Source organism: Leopardus geoffroyi, chromosome B1 (assembly GCF_018350155.1).
Source record: "Leopardus geoffroyi isolate Oge1 chromosome B1, O.geoffroyi_Oge1_pat1.0, whole genome shotgun sequence".
Lineage (NCBI taxonomy): Eukaryota > Metazoa > Chordata > Mammalia > Carnivora > Felidae > Leopardus > Leopardus geoffroyi.
Genome location: NC_059327.1, coordinates 15,690,972 through 15,703,270, shown reverse-complemented (window position 1 = coordinate 15,703,270; position 12,299 = coordinate 15,690,972). Strand labels below are relative to the sequence as shown.

The following is a 12,299-nucleotide window of genomic DNA, read 5'->3' as shown; positions in this document are numbered from 1 at the left end:
ATGGAAGCTTTGTAATATGTGCAGGATGGATTATTAACTCAATCCCCAGGCCCTAGCCCAAGGATGGGAGATGGCCTGGACATTTTAAGCTTGGTCTTTCTGATGACCAGCCCCCATCCTGAAGCTGTCCAGGAGCCCACCAAGATTTGCCTCATTAGAACAGGAGACACAAGTATCACCCGGGAAATTTTAAGGGATTTTGGAACTCTGGGGCAGGAACTGGAGTCAAAGACCAAACGTTAGAACAAAAGATTCTCCTAGAACCTTTATCACTTAGGAAATGCCAAAAGTTTTAGGAGCTCTGGCCAGGAGCCAGACTTAAAGACTAAAATCTGTATTTCTTATTATATCACAATTTCCCAATCAGTGTTGGGCATGTAGGTTGTTACCAGTTATTCACTGTTTTATTTATTACATTGAATACTTTAAAAAATATACCTCAATTTTTGTGATCGTATTTCCTTAGCGCAAATTTTAATTTTTAGGGTGAAAAAAATTTAAATATCTAGGAATAGTGCCAAAATTTCTCTCAAAAAATTTATACCCATTCACATTCTTACTAACACTATCTATGAGCACAGCATTAGCTTTCACCCTGGCCTATATTGGGTGTATTAGTTATCTAGTGCACATTAACAAAGTAGTCCTCAAAATCTGTCAGCTGGAAACAATAAGATTTATTATCTCACAGTTTCTGTCGGTCAGGGATCTGGGCTGGGTGTTTCTGGCTCAAGGGATCTCATGAGCCTGCAGTTCAGCTGTTGGCTAGGAGTGATGAATCAAGGCTCAACTTGGGGAGGAGCCACATCTAAGTGCGCTCACTGGCTGATGACCAGACACATTTGTTCCTTGGCACATGGGCCACTTTGTAGGGCAGTTCACAATATAGCAAGCAGCTGTCTTGCCTCAGAACAAGTAAGCAAGAGAAAGAGAGTGCCTGAGAAGGAAGCCTCGCTCTTTTTATAACTTCATTTTGGAAGCAACGTCCCATGATGTTGCCATATTCTGTTTGTTACAGCAAGTCAGTAGATGCAGGCCACACTCAGGGAGAGGGCATTATTCAAGGGTGCATGTACCAAGGTCTAGAGATTGCCTATCACAGTACATTGCCTATCATAATATTTTCTTTCTTTCTTTCTTTTTTAATGTTTATTTTTGAGATAGTGCAAGCCAGGGAGGGGCAGAGAGAGAGGAACAGAGGATCTGAAGCATGGTCTTCACTGACAGCAGTGAGCCCAATGTGGGGCTTGAACTCACAAACCACAAGACCGTGACATGAGCCGAAATCGGACACCCAACTGACTGAGCCGCCCAGGTGCCCCTCTTTTTTTTTTTTTTTTTTTTTTTTGAGACAGGGAGATAGAGGGCGCAAGTGAGTGAGGGGCAGAGAGAGAGAGGGGGAGAGAGACAGGGAGAGAGAGACAGGGAGAGAGAAGCGGGTCTCACCTGAAGTGAGGCTCATGTTCACCCAAAGCGGAGCATGAGTTCACCTAATGTGGGACTCAAACTTACAAACCATGAGATCATAACCTGAGCCGAAGTCATATGCTTAACCGACTGAGCCACCCAGGTGCCCACCTGTCATAATACAGTATTTTCATTTGAAGATAAAGCTTGGCCAAAAATAACCACTCAATTTTATTTTACTTTGTTTACATTTGGTTACCTGTATAGTTGAACATATGTTTATTTACTAAGTTAGTATTTTACCCAGTAAGCTAATATATATTGAGCATTTACTATGAGCCAAGCACCAAGCTAAACATTTTTTTGTTTAAAAAAAATTTTTTTTAAGGTTTATTTATTTTTGAGAGAGAGACAGAGCATGAGATGGGGAGGGGCAGAGAGAGAGAGGGAGATACAAAATCTGAAGCAGGCTCCAGGCTCTGACGTGAGGCTCGAACCCATGGACCGTGAGATCATGACCTGAGCCGAAGTCAGATGCTCAACCGACTGAGCCACCCAGGCACCCCTAAACATTTTCTATACATTTTCTCATGTAGACTTCCCAACAATTCAATGAGATAGGCACTATTATTAACTTCATTTTACAGATGAGGAAACTGAGGCACAGAGAGATTGAAGTTATCAAAGTTTATGTAACTGGTAAGCAAGGGAGCTCCAGTCTGTATTCTTAACCACAATCTTATCTTAGTTACCTTTCATGTCCGTGTATGTATTTATAATTTAAACATTTGTATGTATCCATAAGCAATACATACAACTCCGTTTCTTAAAAATTTTTTTTAAATGTTTATTTATTTTTGAGAGAGAGAGAGAGAGAGAGCATGAACAGGGAAGAGGCAGAAAGAAAGGGAGAGAGAATCCAAAGCAGCCTCCAGGCTCTGAGCTGTCAGCACAGAGCCCAACGCGGGGCTTGAATCCACCAACCATGAGATCATGACCTGAGCCAAAGTCGGACGCTTAACCGACTGAGCCACCCAGGCCCCCCCATATACAACTCTGTTTTAAAATTACACACAAATGGGGGCGCCTGGGTGGCGCAGTCGGTTAAGCCTCCGAGTTCAGCCAGGTCACGATCTCGCGGTCCGTGAGTTCGAGCCCCGTGTCGGGCTCTGGGCTGATGGTTCAGAGCCTGGAGCCTGTTTCCGATTCTGTGTCTCCCTCTCTCTCTGCCCCTCCCCCGTTCATGCTCTGTCTCTCTCTGTCCCAAAAATAAAATAAACGTTGAAAAAAAAATAAAATAAAATTACACACAAATGTTATTAAACCTACAAATACCTTAGCAATTTTTTTTTTCACTGAGCATTGGCTTGGGGATTTATCCATGTGGGTATAGGCACACACATGAGTTCAGTCATTCTAATTCTTTACTATTTCATTGTATGAATGAAATAAACAAGTTTCTTTTCCTACCAAGAAAGGGTTATTTGGTTCAAGGTCTTCACAATTAGAGGTAATGCTGCACTGAACAACCGTCTACATGTTTTCTTGGACATATTTGTGAGACTTTCTGCAGGGTGGACACTTCAGATGAAATTGTTGGCTACCAGAGCTCCTGCCTCTCCAAAATGATTGTAACAGTCTATTAACCAGCAATGTAGAAAAGTTTCCTCTGCCTCTATCTTTGCTGTATGAGCTTGCTGAAGCTGCTGTAACTGAATAGCAGATTGTCCTAAACAGCAGAAATTTACTTTTTCATATTTCTGGAGACTAGAAGATCAAGATCAAAGTGTTGGTAGGTTGGTTTCCTCTGAGGCCTCTCTCTTTGGCTGGGAGATGGCTGTCTTCTCCCCATGTCCTCACAAGGTCTTGCCTCTGTGTCTGTGTCTTCATCTCCTCCTCCTTTTCTTCTTTTTTTTAATGTTTATTTATTTTTTGAGAGAGAGAGAGACAGAGTGTGAGCGGGGGAGGGGCAGAGAGAGAGAGGGAGGCACAGAATCTGAAGCAGGCTCCAGGCTCTGAGCTGTCAACACAGAGCCCAACGCCAGTCTTGAACTCATGAACCACAAGATCATGACGTGAGCTGACGTCCAACGCTTAACCAACTGAGCCACCCAGGCACCCCTCCTCTTCTTATAAGGACACTGGTCATATTGGATTAGGGCTCACTCTTTTGACCTCATTTTACCTTAATTACCTTTTAAACAGTCCTATTTCCAAATACAGTCACGTTCTGAGTTATCCTGGGGGTTAGAATATCAATATGTGAATTTTAGGGGAACACAATTACTTGCCAACACTTGGATTTATCAATCTTAATGGTTTTAAAAATCAATTGAATGTTTGTAAATGTTATTATGTTATTTAACCTGTATTGGCATGTCCATTTTCCCTACTAGACAGTAGTTCCTGAAGTTTGGGCCTTTGTCTTACTAACCTTTATAACCGCCACTGGGAAACCATAGTTAGCATTTAGTAAATGCTTACCATTGGAATTGCATTTTTTAAACCAACTTGAAAACAGAGGCCAGTAGGTTCTGTAGACTTTGCCTGGTTTGACCTTGTATTGCCAAAATACTTTTTAAAGTTGTTTTTATTAATTTCAAGATTCATTAGGCACATAGTTGTTATTCATGTAAATAGTTCCCTGACTCTATTATCCAGTTTGCATTTTTATCAAAGCTCTCTGCTTTTCTTCCTCTTTTGCTGGGGGTCTCTGAAAAGCATTTCCTGGATCCTTAGAAATCCCAGTATATCTAGTCAAGGTGGGGAAACTCTGTAAGCAAAATACGAAATCGACCTAATTCGCTTGGATTTTTAGTTCTGCCAAAGGGGATGAATCAGCTGAGTTAAATGAAGTCTGAGAATGAACCTATAGATTAAGTTATCTAATCAGAAAAGTTATGTGATCTAAGTGTGGAGCATTTTTTATATATTCCTTTTATCATTGTATGAATGATATAATTTTATAAAATTGTAAATTGTTAGTCTTGAATATACAGGCTCTAATTAGAAAGAAATAACCTTTCGTTAAAAAATTTCCCTGCTATCTTCTTCTTCCTGGATGTCCCAGCAGGGAGTGAGCCCCGCCTCTTCGGGGCTGTTGTAGCACCTGACAGGTAATCGTTACCTTGCATACTTGTAATAATTGTTATCGTGGAGTTTTAGCTCTGCAATTATATTGTAAGCCATAAGAAGACAGTCACTATGACTTTATAACCCCATTGTATTTTATACTTACATAGTAGATGTTCTAAAAAATATGCTGAATAAATTCCCCAAATCGTTCTCCACCATCTTCCTCATGACTCTTAGTAAGGAGAAAAAATTAAAAAACCCAAATCTATGATTCACATGGAAACTCTGTAAAGTAGTGGTGTTCGATCCCTCTCTGTCTCTTGTCTCTCTGCTCTGTCCCTCTGTCTCTCTCTTTCTCTCAGACATTGGAAAAGAAGATTTCTTTTCAGTCCTGAAAAAATTTGACTCGCATCTGAAGGAGGAATCCTTTAATGATTTCCTGAAGAGACGCAATCTCATGTGCAATGCAACTGACAGTAGTCATCTGGAGTTCCTGTGGAACCTCCAGGACAGTGATGAAGGGATCAAAATCCTCTCCAAGTCCCTGCACAGTTTGTACGGACCCTCCACATGGCTACGATAGTCTTCTAGTCCGCTAACCATTGGTGAACTTTCAGGGAGACTCAGATTCCTCACCTTCGTGGTGCTGTATCTCTCTCAGGACCCGTGTTCATGGACATGGGCCAGCCTGGTCCATAGATGGTTCATGAGAATTTGGCCTTTGGGAACAGAGTGTGACAGGAATGAAACTACTCTGTCTTGTTACTAAAATTATTAGCATTATTATTAAAATTAGTTTCAAGTAAGAATTGGTCTACTTTCCCTGGCTGAGGAGGTTACACAGTGTCTTGGGAGGATACACATGTGCGAATTTAGTATGATTCACTTCCCCCTTAATGTTCCCTGAAACAGCTCCTTAATGTTCCCAGTGCCACACTTTATTTTTAGCTTTGGCCTTCTGCAGCACTTGACCTTTTGCCTGGATAGAGCAACGTACTGTGGAGCTCAAACCCACAGTCTCCCCTGTCCCGTGCAATATGGAGGATGTTATATTATACCTTCTTTGGAAGGTCTGGCATCCAGAATGGCCTTTTAGGACAAAGTAAAGCTGTGTACACACACACACACACACACACACACACACACCCCTTTGGTAACATTGCCTTCCATGCCTGGATTATAATAATTTCTTTTACATATCTTCTGCCATTGCTGCAAGGCATTATATAATCTGAACATTTATGAAAATATTTTTAAAATGTAGATAAGGATCTTGTACCAAAATAATCATCCCTCTTGTTTTAGAGTAACAAAAACTTAGGGGTGCCTGGATGGCTCAGTCCGTTAAGCATCTGACTCTTGGTTTCAGCTCAGGTCATGATCTCTCAGTTTCACGGGGTGAAGCCCTGCATCAGGTTCTGCCCTGGCAGCACAGAGCCTGCTTGGGATTTTCTGTCTCCCTCTCTCTCTGCCCCTCCCCACTTGCGCTGTCTCTGTCTCTCTCAAAATAAATAAATAAACTTAAAATATTTTTTAATAAAAAATAAAAAGAATAACAAAAACTTGGACACAACATTCAAACATAGACGAGTAGTTAAATCAATCATAGAATTTCCATACCATGAAATACCATGCAGCCATCAGAAAGGATTACCACAATTTTTTTACTGAAATGGGAAAATGCTGGGGCGCCTGGGTGGCGCAGTCAGTTAAGCGTCCGACTTCAGCTCAGGTCACGATCTCGCGGTCCGTGAGTTCGAGCCCCGCGTCGGGCTCTGGGCTGATGGCTCAGAGCCTGGAGCCTGTTTCCGATTCTGTGTCTCCCTCTCTCTCTGCCCCTCCCCCGTTCATGCTCTGTCTCTCTCTGTCCCAAAAATAAATAAACGTTGAAAAAAAAAAATTAAAAAAAAAAAAAAAAAGAAATGGGAAAATGCTAATTATGGAATACTAAGTGAAAAAACTTAAGTCCCAAACTGCAAATGCAGCATGACCGTGGCTGTGCCTTTACCTGTCTCATCATGCTGGCTCACCACCACCTAAACGGCCTCCCTCGACTGAGCATGACCCCTACCATCCATTCTCCGCATCCAACCCAAGAGATCTTTCAAAATCCAAATCTAATCTTGTCCGTTCCACACTTACCGCTCTCCAACCATCGGAGCAACAGCATTTAGAAAATGTGCGGGCTTGGGGCGACTGGGTGGCTCAGATGGTTAAGCGCCGGACTTTGGCTCAGGTCATGATCTCATGGTTCGTAGGTTCCAGCGCCACATCGGGCTCTGCACTGACAGTTCAGAGCTTGGAGCCTGCTTCGGATTGTATCTCCCTCTCTCTCTCTGCCCTTCCCCCACTCGCACTCTGTCTCTCTCTCTCTCTCAAAAATAAATTAACATTTAAAAAAAGGAAAGAAAACCAGAAAACGTTCGGGCTCATGAACACGGGGTCCAGAGCCCCTTGTAATCCTGCCCCTGCTGCTTTTTGGCACCTCATCTCTGAAGGTCCTCTGTCCCCACCTGTAGTAGCATGCTTGGCTTTGACCAGACTTCTTCCATCTGTGCTTTCTGGCCAGAGTGCCGTTGCCTTCTTTCTGCCTTGATATCTTCTCATCTTTTACATCTCAGATGGGAAGCTTTTCCTCATCCCTACCCTGGTTTGCTTGCTCCTTCTCTATGCTTCCGTTACTCTCTGTGTGTCCCCTTAACTGTAGAACTTATTACTACCCTTTACTGTAATTGCCACTTCCTTACCCGTGAAGGCTGGGTCTATGTCATGCCCATTATTTTGTTTCCAGCAGACAGAACCACAGGGTAGGCACTCGTTAGCTGTTAAAAAAAATAATGTTGAGGGGTCCCTGGGTGACTCGGTTGGTTAAGCGTCTGACTCTTGAAACTGGCTCAGGTCATGAACTCACAGTTCGTGAAACTGATCCCCGCATCTGGCTCTGTGCTGACAGTGCGGAGCCTGCTTGGGATTCACTCTCTCTCTGCCCCTCTCTTGCTCTCTGTCTCTCAAAATGAATAAATAAACATTTAAGCAAATAATAGTGAACATATCTGGCAGACAAGCATCAACTGGTTAATAGAAATTTTTCCTTCAGTGGTTGAATTTTGGATGGCTTTAAATTTCTTTCTCTTTATACTAAGACAAAATTATTTTTTATTGTGGTAAAAAATGCATACCATTAAATTAACCATCTTAACAATTTTTCAGTGTACAATTCAGTAGTGTTAAGTGTAATTGCGTTGCTGTGCAACTAAAACATTTCATCTTGCAAAACTGAAACCCTGTATCCACTAAGCATTAACCACCCCCCCCCCCCCCCCCGCCGCTTCCCCCGCCCCCCCCACCCCTTTCCACCACCCTTGATGATTACTTTTCTACTTTCTGTTTCAATGATTTTAGATGCTTCACATGAGAGGAATCATACTGTTATTTGTCCTTCCATGCCTGGCTTATTTTGCTTTAGCATAATGTCCTCATTAGCATCCATGTTAAAACAAATTTGCGATATGAACTCTGTGACCTCTGTAACCAGAAAAGTAGTATTATGGAGATTCATAGGAGCTAAAGGTGACTCTCAAATTTATCTGGGCCATTTTTCCACACCCCAAACTTTACTTTTTTCTAGATGAGAAATCCAAAAATAGAAAACTAACTTGTCCAAGGTTCCATGATGGCAAAACTGAGCTCAACAAATGGAAAAATAAGTAATAGAGGTAGGCGTTTAGTTCTTTTACACAGTTTACAGCATGTCCTATTTTATTTTCTGCACATAGCTGCTTAAGTATAATTTTATTTTCTATTATTCCATTTTATATTTGAAGTGAAAATCACAGCTGCCCAGGTTATTTCTCTGTTTGGAAGGCCCACTACAGTTCTCTTTGTTTGGGATTACGCTTCTGCAATTTTGTCTGTAAAATGCATTCCCCAGGTGGTCCAGATTTTGCATTTGGGGCATGCAGATCCTGTTGGCATTTACGAGTAAAAGGAATTCTTTAGGTTTCTGAGAGACTTTGATATTTGAGCCACGCAGATCTAACAGAGCTGGAGTCACCAGAAATATTTTAGAAATATTTTAGTCCAGCTGCTTGCCACTGTGTGACTTTCTCTCCTACTCTGAAAGAAAAAGATCTCCTAAGCTATGCTTTATCATATAATTACCAAAGAGCCTCTTGTTCTCAGTATCCAAACTAGTTAATTAGTTTAAAGAGCATGTATTATGAGCCCACCGGGTGCCCTGTTGTGACTTAGAGGCGTGTTTAAGATATATATTAACTAGTGGAAAAAAAACCCAGCGATTTTCAAAGTTAAGGCAAAGACCTCTTAGCAATGCTGCAGGCAAATCCCCTCATTCTGTGTGTGAGACACAGAAGCCCAGAGAGGGACCCAGAGTGAAACAGCTAGTGAGTCACATACTAGAGTTTCAGATGCCTATTTCTGACCACCGGGCCAAAGAGGGCATCACAAGCTCTTGGACTGTCTACGTGGGCTTGATTTGAAGAGGGGCGCAGAGACTCTCGCTCAGCTCGCTTTCCATTAACATTTTATTCTTTTTGAATCATGAGAAGAACACTCAGGAGATTTCTAGCCCATAGTGATTTAGAATAGCTTGACAGTGTGTTCCAACACTGAAGGGATTAGTTTTCTTCACTCCAATTGGTAGAACCAAGAAAGGAAATTCCACACCCCAGCTGAGACTAGGCCCTGCGATATATAATGTATGTGCCTAGGTTTTGGGGAAAGAATGACTAAAGCCTGCTTTGGGAGGGATCTTTGGCTTGAAGCTTTCCGTTTTGTTTACGACTGGAAGAGAGGAGTTCATTTATGTCTAAGTGTAAGGTTGCAGTCTGCTTTGGCAGTCTTTCTAACATAAACACCACATTTGATGTTAGGATTTGAGAGGAAAAAGACTCCCGAATGTTTTACTGTGATTTGCCCTTAGAGTCCTCTCAAACACTGTGAAAATAACTTCAGGAAGTTTTGTTAAATGGTACAATGCTTAACGCTTCATATTATTTTATCAGTTTATTTTACTGATGTGAAACTTAGTGAGTATATGTGTAAATAAAGAATTACACTTCTCTGAAAGGTAGGAAAAAGTTTATATCATTATGGTACTTTGTTCTGTAGGGTTCCAAGAGACCAAATAATATTCTTTGGACCAAAAAATACCCCTAAGCTATAGCTAAATGCAGAATATTTGTAGTAATGTGGAATGTGTTTACATTTATGTAAATTAACTTAAGGAAACATATACTGTAACATTTGTTAAATATTGTCCTGTGACTAGTACTATAGATCTAGGTACTTAAAGTAATACAAGCCATTGACAGGACTCAGTGCTCCTGGGTCCCTGACATCTTCCACAATCCCTCAACAGACATAGGTTCAGAATCACCTAGAATGTTCTTCTCCATTGGGCAGAAATTCTCTCTGTGTTGCTTCCCAACACGTAGATGATCAGAAGTCCTGCATTTCTCCGTCTGGTGGTCAACAGATTGATTTCATACTACATTAGGTGCACATCGGGTCCCTGTTTGCTGGACTGTTCTCTCTTCAGAGATAAAAGCTGACGTGAGTCTTCTCACAACATGGAGAGTGGGAAACCCACTCAGGCAAACTCAGTGAAAAATCAACCAACCAAGCTGCGGTGCTTGAGCAATAGGTCTGGAAGCGAATGACCGAGGCTCTTTCAATAGGTGTTCCTGGAAGACTAATTAGTTGTCAAATAGTTCTCTTTTTTTGTGTGTTAAAAATTTTTTTTATTTTTTATTTATTTATTTATTTATTTCAACGTTTATTTATTTTTGGGACAGAGAGACACAGAGCATGAACGGGGGAGGGGCAGAGAGAGAGGGAGACACAGAATCGGAAACAGGCTCCAGGCTCTGAGCCATCGGCCCAGAGCCTGACGCAGGGCTCGAACTCACGGACCGCGAGATTGTGACCTGGCTGAAGTCGGACGCCCAACCGACTGCGCCACCCGGGCGCCCTAAAAAATTTTTTTAAACATTTATTTATTATAGAGAGACATAGAGAGACAGAGCATGAGCATAGGAGGGGCAGAGAGAGGGGGAGACACATTTTTAAGAGTCTCTTACGGTTTGGCTCCCTCCCTTTTTTTTTTCCTTCCCTTCCCCAATGGTCTTCTGTTAAGTTTCTCAGGATCCACATAAGAGTCAAAACATATGGTATCTGTCTTTCTCTTGTAGGACTTATTTCACTTAGCATAACAATCTACCTCTCAATTTTAAACCAGAATTCAACTTCCACGTAATTTACTTGGGCGATTGCACCCTGCTGTGTTTGCTTATTTCCAGACTCCTGGGTGAACATGGCGAAAACCTTTCCTGCAAACCTAGATTCTCTTCCAGCATCTTTCTACCTTCTGTGTCCCTGGCAGACTCTTTCTGAAGTGCCATTTGCTCTCCACTCTCTCATTCGCGACACAATCCACCGGCTTTGGTCCTCCTTCCCCTTGGAGTTACTCTTGCTGAGGTCTCCTGGGACCTCCACGCTCCACGATGCCAAACAAAAGGCATGTTCTCCAGGGGCGCCTGGGTGGCGCAGTCGGTTGGGCGTCCGACTTCAGCCAGGTCGCGATCTCGCGGTCCGTGAGTTCGAGCCCCGCATCAGGCTCTGGGCTGATGGCTCGGAGCCTGGAGCCTGTTTCCGATTCTGTGTCTCCCTCTCTCTCTGCCCCTCCCCCGTTCATGCTCTGTCTCTCTCTGTCCCAAAAATAAATAAACGTTGAAAAAAAAAAAAATTAAAAAAAAAAAAAAAAAAAAAAAAAGGCATGTTCTCCAGTCCCTGGTTTATATGACTTCTCTGGAACATTTACCTCTACCGAGCGCCCACTTCTTCCTAAATCTGTATTTACTCTTGGCTTTACTGTACGGCGTCACATTCTTTTGGTTTTCCACTCTCCTCTCCGACTGCTTCTTTATAGGTTCCTTGGTGGGTTCTAGCTTCTCATTTGTTACATACCAATACTGCCCAGATGCTATTCTCATTTATACGTTCTTAGAAGCGCGTTCACGCACACGCATAACTTCAATGTCACTTCTGTGCTGATGACTCGCATATCTACCTGGCTAGCTCAGACCTCTTTTGCTTGAGTGTCAGACGCATACGCATACGTGTGTTATAAGCTTCACCTCAAACTTACTACTTTCAATGCCTGCTCCACCTCCCAGGTCTCCTGTCTCTCTCTCGGCGTCTGTCCAAATCAGATAAAACTAGAAAGCATCCCAGATTCCCATTCTTCCTCGTCTCACACTTAACTGGTCACCAAGGAATGTAGAGACTACTTCCTGGCCATCTCACCCATCTTCTCCGTCCTCTCTCATTTTGATCAGACACTGTTTCTCCTCTCCTAGATTGCAGCAGGCCCTCGGAGCTGGTCCACCTGCCTCCAGTCTGCCCACCTCTTCCTGGACCGGCACACACTGCTATGTGGGTGACCCTTCTAAACTGCAAATGTCATCATGTCACTTTCCCGTGTACCACCTGTTGTTCCCCGGACTTAAGATTAAAGTAAAATCCTTCTTTTTTGCATGCCAGGTCTTGCGTTATCTGGATATGGCCTTTCTCTCTTGCCTCATCTGCTATCACCCCCCTCCACACACACACACACACATCCTCCTCCATCTCAGCCGCTCCACAGTGTGTGTGAATTGCGTGATTTCTTACCTCCACTTCTTGTGTGTTGATCTTGAAATACTCTCCTCATCCCCTTTGGTTCTGTTTTTATTTATTTTATTTTATTTTATTTTATTTTATTTTATTTTTATTTTTGAGAGAGAGAGAGACAGACA

The 12,299-nt window shown here is 42.4% G+C and overlaps 1 long non-coding RNA gene across 1 annotated transcript; it reads left to right on the top strand.

Annotated features, from left to right (window-relative positions):
- The first annotated feature begins 1,264 nt into the window (after positions 1 to 1,264).
- Positions 1,265 to 12,052, top strand: LOC123585320. Its single transcript, XR_006706065.1, has 3 exons — positions 1,265 to 1,315; positions 2,981 to 3,199; positions 11,862 to 12,052. It is a non-coding gene; the product is annotated as an uncharacterized LOC123585320 (long non-coding RNA).
- Positions 12,053 to 12,299: the final 247 nt, after the last annotated feature.